The sequence below is a fragment of the Coptis chinensis genome, chromosome 3, assembly GCF_015680905.1.
Source record: "Coptis chinensis isolate HL-2020 chromosome 3, ASM1568090v1, whole genome shotgun sequence".
NCBI classification, from domain to species: Eukaryota; Viridiplantae; Streptophyta; class Magnoliopsida; order Ranunculales; family Ranunculaceae; genus Coptis; species Coptis chinensis.
Window position 1 is genome coordinate 82,224,525 of NC_141458.1, and position 12,765 is coordinate 82,237,289.

General features: G+C 37.3%; 2 long non-coding RNA genes and 1 pseudogene across 2 annotated transcripts; 1 reads left to right on the top strand and 2 right to left on the bottom strand.

The window, feature by feature from the left end:
- The first annotated feature begins 2,237 nt into the window (after nucleotides 1-2,237).
- LOC147511111 (heat shock 70 kDa protein, mitochondrial pseudogene) lies at nucleotides 2,238-2,696 on the top strand (annotated as a pseudogene).
- A 6,192-nt stretch (nucleotides 2,697-8,888) lies between these two features.
- Nucleotides 8,889-9,883, bottom strand: LOC147511112 (uncharacterized). The gene is made up of 2 exons (XR_015216935.1): nucleotides 9,387-9,883; nucleotides 8,889-9,309 (listed from the first exon to the last, which is right to left on the bottom strand). It is a non-coding gene; the product is annotated as an uncharacterized LOC147511112 (long non-coding RNA).
- A 1,493-nt stretch (nucleotides 9,884-11,376) lies between these two features.
- LOC147511113 (uncharacterized) lies at nucleotides 11,377-12,688 on the bottom strand. The gene is made up of 2 exons (XR_015219210.1): nucleotides 11,837-12,688; nucleotides 11,377-11,660 (listed from the first exon to the last, which is right to left on the bottom strand). It is a non-coding gene; the product is annotated as an uncharacterized LOC147511113 (long non-coding RNA).
- Nucleotides 12,689-12,765: the final 77 nt, after the last annotated feature.

Sequence of the window (12,765 nt, forward strand, 5' to 3'; positions counted from 1 at the left end):
TGTAAACTTGACTAAGGTTGACTAAAGACATTAGTTATCATCCCAAAATAGAGACGAGATTTATTGTCATTCCCGATTTATTGTCATAGACAAAAGGCCGGTAAAGACTTTGTGAAGTAGACTAAATATCAGTCCACTGTTTGTTATTTTATTGTAGTGATGTGAAAGCTATGGTTTGCAGGCTCAAGAAGATGGTTATGATTGGAGATGGTGCTACTGACCTCGAGGTAAGAGAATTCTTCCAAACCTCCTTTATACCCAGTTGGTGTTTGTTATAAAAGTAAAATACATGCTACCTTGCATATCTTCAAATTTTGGATACTAGGGAAATGAAATAAACAAACTTCTCAGTGGAAGTGGACTCTGATTATGTGGTACGGTGCATGATGGAAGCTTGAAACTACATGCTTTATAATGATTTTTGGATTGCATGCACTTGATACCAGTATATAACTCTATTTGCAAAGAGTTTTTGCCTTGTCATGTGTTGAAGGATAAATTTTTATTCTTTTTGGCGGGAGTTCTTTTTTTCATATTTAAGGTTGAAAGCTTATTCTCTATGTTGCAAGTGCTAAGAGGCCGAAAGACTCTTATTAGCTTAGTGTTGTGAAGCATTGTTTACTTCAGTGACAATGTCTTTGCTTAGGAGGTAAGCAATTAGCTACATTTCTTTGTGTCGAAAGTGGTCTTTGGACTAATAATGCTCCCCCGTGTTGTTTGTCTCTTTGGTTCCATCTCTAGAAAACTCTCAAGGTTGTTTACCATCATGAAAGGTTGTGCGATTCACATGATAGGTGTGATGAAGATAGAAATTTCAAATTTCAAATTGTTTTTTCATTATGTTCTTATTCTGCTTTATGCTTTGAAAACTTAGTTGTTGGAAATCAAAAACTTGAGAACATTATAAATTTTGGAAATTATTATCAATGCATTATGTATTAATTTTTTTGAAATGTGTTGCTTTAGTATGTAGTTTGTATATAGTTGATTTTTTATTTGAGAAATTTCAAATCAGGTAACAATTAGCAAGGTACGTGTCTAGGAAAAAATAGATTCTACCAAAAAAAATTATTTTAAACTAATACAACGGAGAATATTGTTGTTAATTGACTTTCCAAAACAAAATGCGGTGAAAATACATGTCCTAAAGTTTGGACACAAAGTGCGACATTGGTTGAGTTTCAGTTTTGAAAATAGATTGATAGATTGTTTTGGTGTAAAGGAAATTTAGGGACGGTTTTACATGTCCTAAATTTAACGGCATAAACTATCTCATGTCTGTCGCAATTCTAATTCAACTTATCACACTGTTTCTTGTTGTAAATATTAACAACAGGACTATTCGCGATGGAGTCTAGAACACTATCTCCCGTCACAAATCTCGATTTAGGATGGAATAAATCGTCGTTTTCGGCCATTTTTGGCACAATAACCAAAATAATATCTCACTCATGAATTTTATCGAACACTTTGTCTACGCAAATTTTGAGCACTATTGATTCTTCACAAAAACTCAAAATCCTAGGTCGTATATCCCGCTCTAATACCAATTGTTATGGATAAAATTAATACAGAAACAACGTTATCCATTACAAATAAATCAACCCTACATAAGGATTGACCATTCTCTCTATATAAGACTTCAACACCCTCCAAGTACTATCCCAACGCTTCTCATTAACAATTTAACAAGCATATAAAGTAAGGATAATAATGCAAAAGAGAATCAACTGCAAAACAAGAATATATCGTGGTTCGACAATTTGTTCACGCCCATTAATCGGGCGAAGTTCAAGCTTTACAAGATATCCAGAGTAACAGATTACAAGAGCTCTCAATTCACTCACAAAAAATGAACACTCAACTCACTAATTATAATCTCTCTCTTTATTTCTTTTGGTTAGTTTTGGTTAGCTTAAGTTTTTACAGATAAAACTTATATTTATACTGTTTCCGAAAATAGTCGAAGTCCTGCTGAAATACGTTGGGGTGCGGGCGTGCCCTTGGCCGTGCAAAAGTCGAAGCACATCGCTAGTTTGCCAAAAAGAGAGCCTTGGCCTTTGTCCAGCATACTTAGAGCCGGTTAACTAACAACTGTTCGCCAAAGAGAAAAAGAACTCGTTTTTTTCTCTACAGAGGCTTTTGCTGCTGTGATTTCCTCCGGATTGATTAATAAGAACTGCCTCATAGCAGTCTTTGATCTTGGTGGTAGGAAACTTAATGTATCCATACTGGAAATGTCCAAAGGTTGGCTCGATATTTTTCATGAAAAACATGATGCTTTCTTGGGCGGGGATGACTTTGATGATGTCATAATGGAGTATTTGGTGAATGAGTTCCAAAGAATTGAGGGCATTGATGTTCCGGAGGATAAATTAATCCTCCTTCGTCAAGAAGATGAGCTGGCTAAGATAAACCTCTCAAATACATCTGAGGTCGTGGTCGACCTGTCTTATGCAGCTGGTGTATCAGGCAAAAAGCTTGTGAAGATCACACTTACTAGATCAAAGTTTGAGACTTTGGTGAATCTTTTAATTGAAAGGACCAGAAACTTATGTAAGAGCTGTTTGAAAGAGGCTGGTTTAACAGCCAAAGATGTAGATGAGGTCCTCCTTGTAGGAGGGATGGCAAGAGTTCCCAAAGTTCAGGAAGTTGTCACTGAGATATTTGGGAGTCCAAATTGGGGTAAATGCTGATGAGGCAGTTGCTCTAGGTGCTACTGCTGCAATTCAAGCTTGGTTGGTTTCGCAATGATGTTTGGGAGGATTTCCCCAACAATGTCAATTTCCCAAATGATTCATGCATTTCTCAAGGACATTGCCATTTCTCTTCAAGTAAGAGTCCACCGCTTTTGAATTACTTTTATTATCGTAATTTGAGGACAACAAATTAGATTTATTAGTATGAGACATAGACTTTCACTGTTACGTATCTGATCAATGGTAGATGAGAGTTAGATTTCAATATAATTTTGACTCACTGGGTTGGATCATAGTTCTCCATACGGCATTATTAGAGTTTAGAGCGGATTTCAACTTTATATTATTTCTTTTAGAATTGTAGAATACTGTATATCTCTAGCTACATCATAAGTTCATAACTGCACAATGAGGCCTTTGCAGAATCTCATGTGGTTTTGTGCTTCTACTTTACGAAAGATTACTAAATAAGAGAGTTTTGATGGACTCAAAACCACCCCTAACAAGGTGATTTATAGTGAAAGTTACAACAGTTCCCTTAACAATAGGGATATGATATACATCTTATCATAAACTCAACAATATTAAAGAGGGAGAATCTTAGCAACCAACGTGCCATCTTTTGAATTTGAGTTAGTAGACTTGGTCTAACTATCACACCCCTGCAAGCTAATGGGGCAAGGTCGCACCATAAGCTTGTTTACCAGTTTCTTGAAACGAACAGAGGACAGCCCTTTGGTAAACACATCTGCTACTTGATCTTCTGTGCAAAGATAACGAACATCAAGCTCTTTGCGATCCACTTTCTCACGTACATAGTGATAGTCCACTTCTAAATGTTTGGTACGAGCGTGAAACACCGGGTTCGATGCTAATGAAATCGAGCTGATATTGTCACACCAAATAATGGGCATTGAAAGGCAAACACCAGATCCTTGAATATGGACCGAAGCCATGAAATTTCAGCCGCAGTGTATGCTAATTGATGATATTTAGCTTCAGTGCTGGAGCGAGAAACGGTACATTGCTTCTTGGCACTCCATGATATGGGATTATACCCAAGATAAATGCAATAACCTCTTGTAGAATGACGATCATCTGGATTTCCTGCATAATTAGCATCTGAATATGCTTCTAAGCAAAGTGAGCCAAGTCGATAGAAAAGGCCTTGATCATGAGTATGCTTCAAATACCTCAAAATGCGTTTGACTGCGGTCCAGTGAGTTGTGGTGGATTGGTGCATGAACTAACATACTTGGTTAACCGCAAACGAAATGTCCGGACGAGTGATTGTCAGATATTGAAGTGCCCCCACCACACTTCGATACTCACTAGGATCAGAAAGAGGTTCACCATCATAAAGACTTAATTTCTTGCCAGTTTGACAAGGAGAAGAGATTGGCTTCACATCCTGGAACTTTGTACGACGTAGCAAATCTATAATATACTTGGATTGAGTCAAATATAAACCATTAGCATCTTGTACAGCCTCAATTCCAAGAAAGAAATTAAGATGACCCAAGTCCTTCATCGAAAATAGTCGGCCTAAACTGGTGATAAGCCGGGAAATATGAGACGGACTATTTCCAGTGATCATAATATCATCAACATAGATGAGAAGAATAATGATCAAATCACTTTTATGAAAAGTGAACAAGGAATAATCCGCCTTAGATTCTTGAAAACCAAGTTCTTCTAAATAGTCTGAAAATTTCTTAAACCAAGCTCGAGGGGCTTGTTTCAAGCCATAGAGCGACTTATGAAGCTTGCACACATAATGAGGATAATTTGGATCAGTAAATCCAGGCGGTTGACGCATATAAACATCCTTAGATAATTCTCCATGAAGAAATGCATTATGAACATCCAATTGTCGGATGGGCCATTTGAAATGAACTGCGAGAGCAATGACAATGCGAATTGTCGAATGTTTTACAACGGGACTAAATGTCTCTGTATAATCAAAGCCTTCCTGTTGTTGAAAACCATTTGCTACTAGCCAAGCCTTGTAGTGTTCAATAGCACCATTTGACCGTCTTTTCGTCCTAAACAACCACATGTTCGGCAAGATGTTCATATCTGAACGAGCGGGTACTAGGGACCAAGTGCCATTTTGTTGCAATGCGTTGAATTCAGCTCCCATAGCATGTCTCCACTCTGCATGTTTAATTGCCTGGCTAAAACAAGTTGGTTCAACATTAGAATCATACATCACATGCATGGCATATTTGCGATTTGGTTTGAATTTGGGTTTGGAAAGTCCATTGGCATATCTGGGATTTGGTTTGGAAATTCTATTTTGTCTCCTAGTAACCATTGAATGAGGTAAAGGTTCTGGGTGATGTTGTGGAGCATGGTCTTGGGTTAAGGATGTAGTGGGAATGGATTGGGATGTAGTGGCTTGATTAGTAGTGGAAGGTTGAGTAGTAGTGGAGTGTGAAGAGACTATGTCCATGGGCATTTGGTCAGAAGGCTTTCTGGAGGGTGAAGTTATTTCATTTTTCATTTGGCTTTCAGTGCTAGTGAAAGGAGAAAATGTAGAATTTTGTGGAGAAGACATTGAAGTGACATCTGGTTCTATACGGGAGTTGGAATTCAGCATATGGTTGGTAGGCAAGGAAACCATTTGTATCATTGGTACAAAAGAGTCTGGGGAGACCGCCGCAGATTTCGTGTTAATGATCTCTTTAAAAGGAAAACAAGTTTCATTAAAGACAACATGACGCGATAAATACACACGATTAGTAATTGGGTCGAGACAACGATACCCTTGATGGTTAAGGGAAAAACCCATAAAAACACATTGTTTGGAGCGAAATTGTAACTTATTAGAGTTGTATGGCCTCAAATATGGAAAACAGGCACATCCAAAGACTCAAAGACAGTCATACATAGGAATTTTCTAAAACAGTTTTTCGTAAGGAGTCAAAATACGAGTAGGAAGCCGGTTAATTAAGTATAATACAGTATTGAAAGCATCAACCCAATAAGTGATTGGTAAATGGGCATGTGCCAAGAGGGTGAGACCTGTTTCAACTATATGTCGATGTTTCTTTTCGGCGAATCCATTTTGTTCAGGATGATCAGGACGATCAGGACAAGAGGAACGAAACTAATTCCATTATTTGATAACAAGTTTTGGAAAACACGTTTAGTGTATTCGCCTCCCCCGTCTGATTGAAAAGCTTTGATTTTGGTCGAGAATAAATTTTCAACATGCAACTTAAATCGAACAAAAATATCAAAGACTTCATGTTTAAATTGCATAGGAAAAATCCATGAGTATATGGAAAAATCATCGACAAATAAAACGTAAAACTTCGACCCTTTAAAAGAAATAGTAGGAGAACACCAAACATCTGAATGCACCAACTCTAAAGGAAATTTTGTTATTGAATTCGACAAACTAAACGGCAATTTAGTACTTTTGCCTAATGGATATGAATGACAAAAAGAAATTGAAGTTGATCTTTTCAAAAGAAGACATTTATTGGACATAAGTCGTGATAAGGTGTTTGATGCAGGATGGCCTAGACGAGAATGCCAAACTTGAGCACCAACAGAAATATTACTAAATAAGAGAGTTTTGATGGACTGAAAACCACCTCTATCAAGGTGATTGTATCCTATATTTATAGTGAGAGTTACAACAGTTCCCTTAACAATAGGGATATGATATACATCTGTTAGAATATGTCAGTATTAGAATATGTCTAACATGGAAAGTCCCACGTTTCTATAAGTGTGGACATCCATATCTAGTAGTTTTTATTATCATGTTTGAGGTTAGTATAAGTATGTAACTCTGGAAAGAGAACAAATCTCTCTCAATATACAAGAACTCTAACCCTATTATTCTAGATTCTAGCCTCCTCTCTTCTAAATTCTTCTTCTTCTTGGTTTCTCTCATTAGAATAATGTTACAACTCTCCTAACATCACCACTAACATGGAATTCTACAACATCTTATCATAAACTCAACAATATTAAGGAGAGGAGAATCTTAGCAACCAACGTGCCATCTTTTGAATTTGAGTTAGTAGACTTGGTCCGACTATCACTTTAAAGTATTGTTGATGGGCATTGAAGTTCATATTATAGGGACATCATGTCTGCTTCGATATAGGAGAACTTGAATTTCAAACACTTTATGTTAATACCGATTCTGCACAAAGATAAGGTAATCGCGGTTGCGCCAAGTCCTACTTTCGGATCCATTTATCCGGAAATGTGAACAGGGCAATCACTTCCCACCAACTTGGCCATCCAGTCATGATACAAGAACTAACTACTTGCTCTTTATCACAATGCTAACCTCTTCCGAAAATGCAGTCAAAAGCATGTCCTTAATGTGCCAAACTCAAACTTTTGTGATGACTCCCTCGACTGTGTGGCTCGTCATGCATTACATGTGCTAGTCGATCAGTTGACTCTTACCTAATTATTAAATGGACTAATAGTGGTAGTTCTTGTTGTTCTTATCGTCCCCCGCAATGACTCTTAAGCTTAATGATGTTTCTTGTGCCTCTTTTAATAGTTTGTATAGGCGAAAGGTTGGTGTAGGTCCTTGTGATCGGGACCCCTGAATAATTATTCTTGACACCACTTATTGCCTTGTGTCAAGAAGATTAAAAATGTGATAAATATGGTACACGTTATTATTACCCAAGTCAAGAAGACTTAATTATGACTGATAGATGATCATACAAAGCCTTTTTTTTTTTTTTAATTTTTGTTGTCTCAATGGAACCTCTAATTTAGACGATGTTCTATTTTGTGCAGATCCATAATTCAAGGTGCCGTGAGAAGAATTTGGAATTATTGCAGGAAATTGTGACTTAGGAATATATATATAGTTCTTGGTATAGGGTTGAGGTTAACATATATGGAAGTCACGAGATGTACGTATGATAGGGGTTTCAAACAACGATAACATTGTAATTGTGGTATATGATATTGTGAACGTAAGAGCTAAAGCAATAGTTGTGTGTGAGAGGTGCGGAGTGTTGAGTGCACAGACAACCGCTTTTGGTTCTCTCGTTAGTCCATTACATACAATTCTTATTTCATTTTTACGTTTGTTGAATTGTACGTGTCCTATGCTTGAGTATTATTCGAGCATAACATAACATATTACTAGCATTTCACCCGGCCATGCCGGGATTGTTTCATTGTATGCTTTAAACGTTTGAGTTTACCTGTATATTGGGCTTAATTTTTATAAAATACTTGGTCCATTTTTGCGACATGCATAATATCCGTTATGCTTTAAACGTTTGGGTTTACCTGTATTTTGGGCTTAATTTTTATAAAATGTTTATTCCATTTTGGCGACATGGGGATGTAAAAAACGGGGAGCCCGCGAGGTTTGGCTATGCTCCATAACTGTCTTCTCGGAGAAAGAATGTAGCCGGCTTTGAAGCCGTGACTGCACCATGGCCTGATAAGATTGGTCCTAGCATGGTTTGCTAAGCATGGTGTTCCAAGACCAAACCTGATGCCTTCTCTTCATATTGTTAAAAAAAAAAGATTGATTAGTTCTGTGTTGGCATGATAGGTTTGCCAATCCATCTGCAACCGAGTTACATTCTCTAAAGGAGTGCTGGAAAATAACTTGAATTCCCTGCATCTTCTCATAAATAGGATTCAACCAATATCAAATGCTCCAAGAGGATCTATCTTGACGCACCAAAATGTCAACTACGACTTTTTAATCACTCTCAATCAAGATATGATCCAGATTCAAAGAGATGCAAAGCGGGAAGGGAAGGCATCCGTGCTGGTGATGGCAATTGGGAGAATCAAAGGTTTCATAGTTAAAGGTAAGACGGCCGCAAAGAGTGAGATAGCAATAATTTAAGCACCTAGCAATCCCAGCATACGAAAATTTGTATATGAAATTTGTTTACAACCTAATAAAATGACCCATAAAACATCCCCCGACAGCAGAGATGTGTTACACCGCTACATAGAGATGATATTTGATACATCAACCCCAGATTACCCAAAATTTGAATGTTGCTTATCATGTCCCTTGAGGATGTTTAAAGTTTAAACACAACTGCAAAGTTAAGCAAATAACAGGGTATTACATTGAGGACTTTCAAACATACTCATTTTAATTTTTTTATAAGTGATCTTGAATTGGATTTATTTTTGAAAAAAAAAATGAAAAATGAAAAATGCACAAATCACAAAGTCTAGTTCTTTTACTCTTAAATTGCAGCATGAAATATTTGATTAATAGGCCCAAGTTACATTTAACTTGTTAATTCTTGAAATTATCCACAATCATAATATGAGAAAGTCAAACTTAAATATCATTGCGCTATCTAGGATTCATAATTTTATTTGAATATACTTTCCTCAGAAATTTCAAATGGTCTTTTAGTTGTAGAAGCAGAAAAGGTAGTGCACGGGCTTTCTGTGGCTTCTCGATGATCGATACCGTTAATTGGTATTTCTTTCATGTAAACTGCAAGTCATGAGGAGGTTCCTTACAGTTTTCAGGAAAGAAAACAATAAGCAATGTGGATAGTTTGGGAGGTATTGATCCACATGATGAATGTATGTCTGAGTGGTATCTGGAGAAGGGATAGAAAGCCCCTAGCTGCGTTGAAGGACAATTAGTTAAAGCAAATAGTTCATGTAGAAATCTCTGCGAACACCAAGTAACTTATGCTTTACCTGAATCCAGCGTCGGCAAAGCTCCTCATTTTGTGTCCCTCATGAAGCCACAAATATCGGCTCCAACCATTGGGATTCCAAACAACCCAGAGTTCAAAATAGCTAGGATCGAAAGTACGCAAATCGTCCCATGAGGCGGCATTATCACCCGATTTAAGCAGAATGTGTGTACTTTCCGCACCCAACAAAAGTCGACCGGGATAGTACGAATGGCCTTTTTGGTCACTTCAACTAAAGCTGCATTTGTGGCTTTGGATTCTAAGAAGCCATAGAGATTGTGAACATTATACTCGTGGACGTTACCAAAGTGAAGAGTCATTCTTTGGGGACGGTTACGTCATTGATTGATCGTGACCTCCACCACGAGTTGATTTTGTAGGGTGGATTATCAAGCGTAGAGTTGGTAGGAGGGGAAGTCATGAAGCTTTGCGATTTCATTCATGTCAATCCGGATGCCGTCAAAGGAGATGATCTTCCTGAATTCTGCAATCTCGCCATCAAAGTATGTTGCTACTGGGGCGGCTTTAGGAAATCGAGGGAAGTACACTTGCCCGCCGGACTCGACCCCCGTAATTCTGCGGTTCGCATTTTGATGAAGGCATCGGCTTGTATGCCTCGAAAGTGTATGCGGGCATATGTATCATTTATACCGATACCGCAGAAATAGTATACATCAATTTTATAAACTTCAAAAAGCGCAAGGAAGCGGTTGTGCCTCGAGAGTCAAATTTCTTGCGGTTTGTCTTTACGGGATCAATGATAAGCACATATTTCGTCCACTATGGTGAAGTCGATCAATGAAGCTCTTCATCTTATCTGCAGGAAAGTTAACGGGATCCAAGGTAAAATCCTTATATTCTTGGCGGTTGAGAACTCGTGGGTTATTACCTATTGACCTTTCACTTTCAGAGAATGTTTCCGCATAATCCGAACTTGCATTAAGTGACAAATAAATACTCTCGCGATCCATGTTATATGCACAAACACGATCATCTACCTTGTTGATCTCTGCATTAATCTTCAAATAGCTTAACACCGTCCAGGGTTCAAGTCGTTTTGCATAAACTATACATCTCTTTTGTCTTCTTTGGAATAACAAAAGGGCTAATACCGAAAACATGCTACTGAGATGATATCTCCATCCCGAATAGAGAAATCAGCCGTATGTGCTCGTGTTCCAATCTTGAGTTCCAATAGACCAAGCCATAGTCAAGCTTTGAATGTCGCTCCATACCGCTTGTCTTTCGTAACCATATCATCAATTCTCGCTAGAACTTCAAATTTGGGTACTCAAACTCGTTTGAAATTGATCCAACTTTGTTAACAACAGTTTTAATTCTGGCTGGTTTTTTGAAAAATAAATAAAAATAGAAAGTAAAAATCATGAAATCCTGCAACTCAAAGTCAAAAGGTTTTCAGAATTAATAGAAATCAATGACAAATAAAATCCAATCAAGTAGTTTCCTTTTGATTAGTCCGAAGCATAAGTAAAATCCCCACCCTCATTCCATACGGGATAAATGAGGGGAAAATATGATCCGATAACCACGCCGAGCCAAAACTTCGTGAAGAAATATGGCGTAATACAATACATCCCAATAATATGCTGCAAAAGCATACAATTCATAACACCAAAACATACATAAGGCCCGAGGCCAACACCGCTTATAGTCAAGCCGGTCGTGGTTGTCAACTCCTCAGATATCGTTGTGTATAGTCGTATAGTTTCTCAACTTTAATGCCTTGAGTATTGTAGTTTGTAATATATAATATAAGTTTGCATGTATGTGCGTCTACGCAGGAACGTAAGTAAAACTAAATATAATATGTTAAAATAAAATTGGTGTATGGGGTCGGCGTTTTGTTTAAAAAATATGAATTGACAGATAACGTCCTTAACGCAGGATTAGTGGATGCTAAGTCAAAGACTCCTCAGTAGAACATCAATGGGTAAATTAATCCAGGAATTGAGGAAAAACTGAGAAAGTACCTGTTGACCTTCTTCCTCACAATATCCCATCAAAGCAACCAGGTTCCGGTGATGCACTCTTGATAGTAACTCAATTTTTGTGAGAAATTCTTTTTCACCCTGTAATGAACCTTCAACTGCACGTTTGATGGCCACAATACTTCCATCAGCTAAAATAACTTTATACACCTTCCCATAACCTCCTTGGCCAATCTGAGTAGAGTTATTGAAATTGTTTGTGGCCGGTGCCATTTGCACAAAAGTGAAGTCCTGGACACCATCAACTTTGATTTTGATCCTTGACACTGCAACGGTTTACATAGATATAACTAATACTATTTTCAGACAATATATAGAAAAATATGAACTAATCTTTCTTACACTCTTCACTGCATATAGTTTTAACAAAAAATTGTTTCAATTAAAAACAGGATCTTGACTCACAAAATATGGAATAACATAAAAAGGGAGATGAATTTACCATCTTTGAATTGGCAGTGGTGATGTCGGTTTCAGCTTCAACCCTCTTCTTTTGTTCTTGGAGGATTCGTCGATCGTCTCGAGCCATTTTCATATCCTTCTTCTTCTTCTTTTACAGAGACTCAAAGAGTGGCTTCAAGGCATGAATTGAATCATCACTCCAAAGCAAGCTAAGAAATCAGCCTTTATACATTGATAGAGAAGAAATTGAATATATGAAGCATATTCTAAATTTTAATTCCGTTGATGAGATTGCTTCTTTGTTTGTGTCAATTAGAGTTTTTCTTCTTCGCGTCAATGGTGTTTTGGGTGTTTTATTTTTGGTTAATAATAGTTGAAGGTTTTTGGGGTTTTTAGGATTCTTAATTGAAGTCGTCATCTTAGCCAACCATTTCAGAAGCAGAATCGGGAAAATTGGTAAAGAAAAGGACTTCTAGAAAAGGAGTTATAGGAGTAGTAACAACCCATCAGAAAGTTGATTGTGCGTCAGAGCAGTTTCTTTGTGGAGAAGAAAGGGTTTTGGTGAATGAAGAGTTTTGGAGTTTTTTGTTTTAGTTTGAACTTTTTGAAATCGAAGGGGGTTTTTTTTTTTTTTTTTGAATCAATTTTGCTGTTTGTATGATTCGTAGATATATCACGAATCGTTTTTAAAAATTGCGTATAATTGTTTTCTCATAATTTTATGGATCTCGAAAACATATAACCAATCTAGAGCAAATCCAACGGCTGGTATAAATTTTAGTAAGAACTGATTTGTAAATAATCAAAATACTGTCCTGATTTTTAATTAATTTTGAGTACCTACTTAAAAATTGTGCTGACGTGGCCTCCTAAAATCGCAGATGAGCATTTTCGCCCACTGTGCAATAATGGTTTTAGATTTGGCAGAGTCCATCTCCGTCACGCCGTCCCCCTCTGTCTCTATCCCAA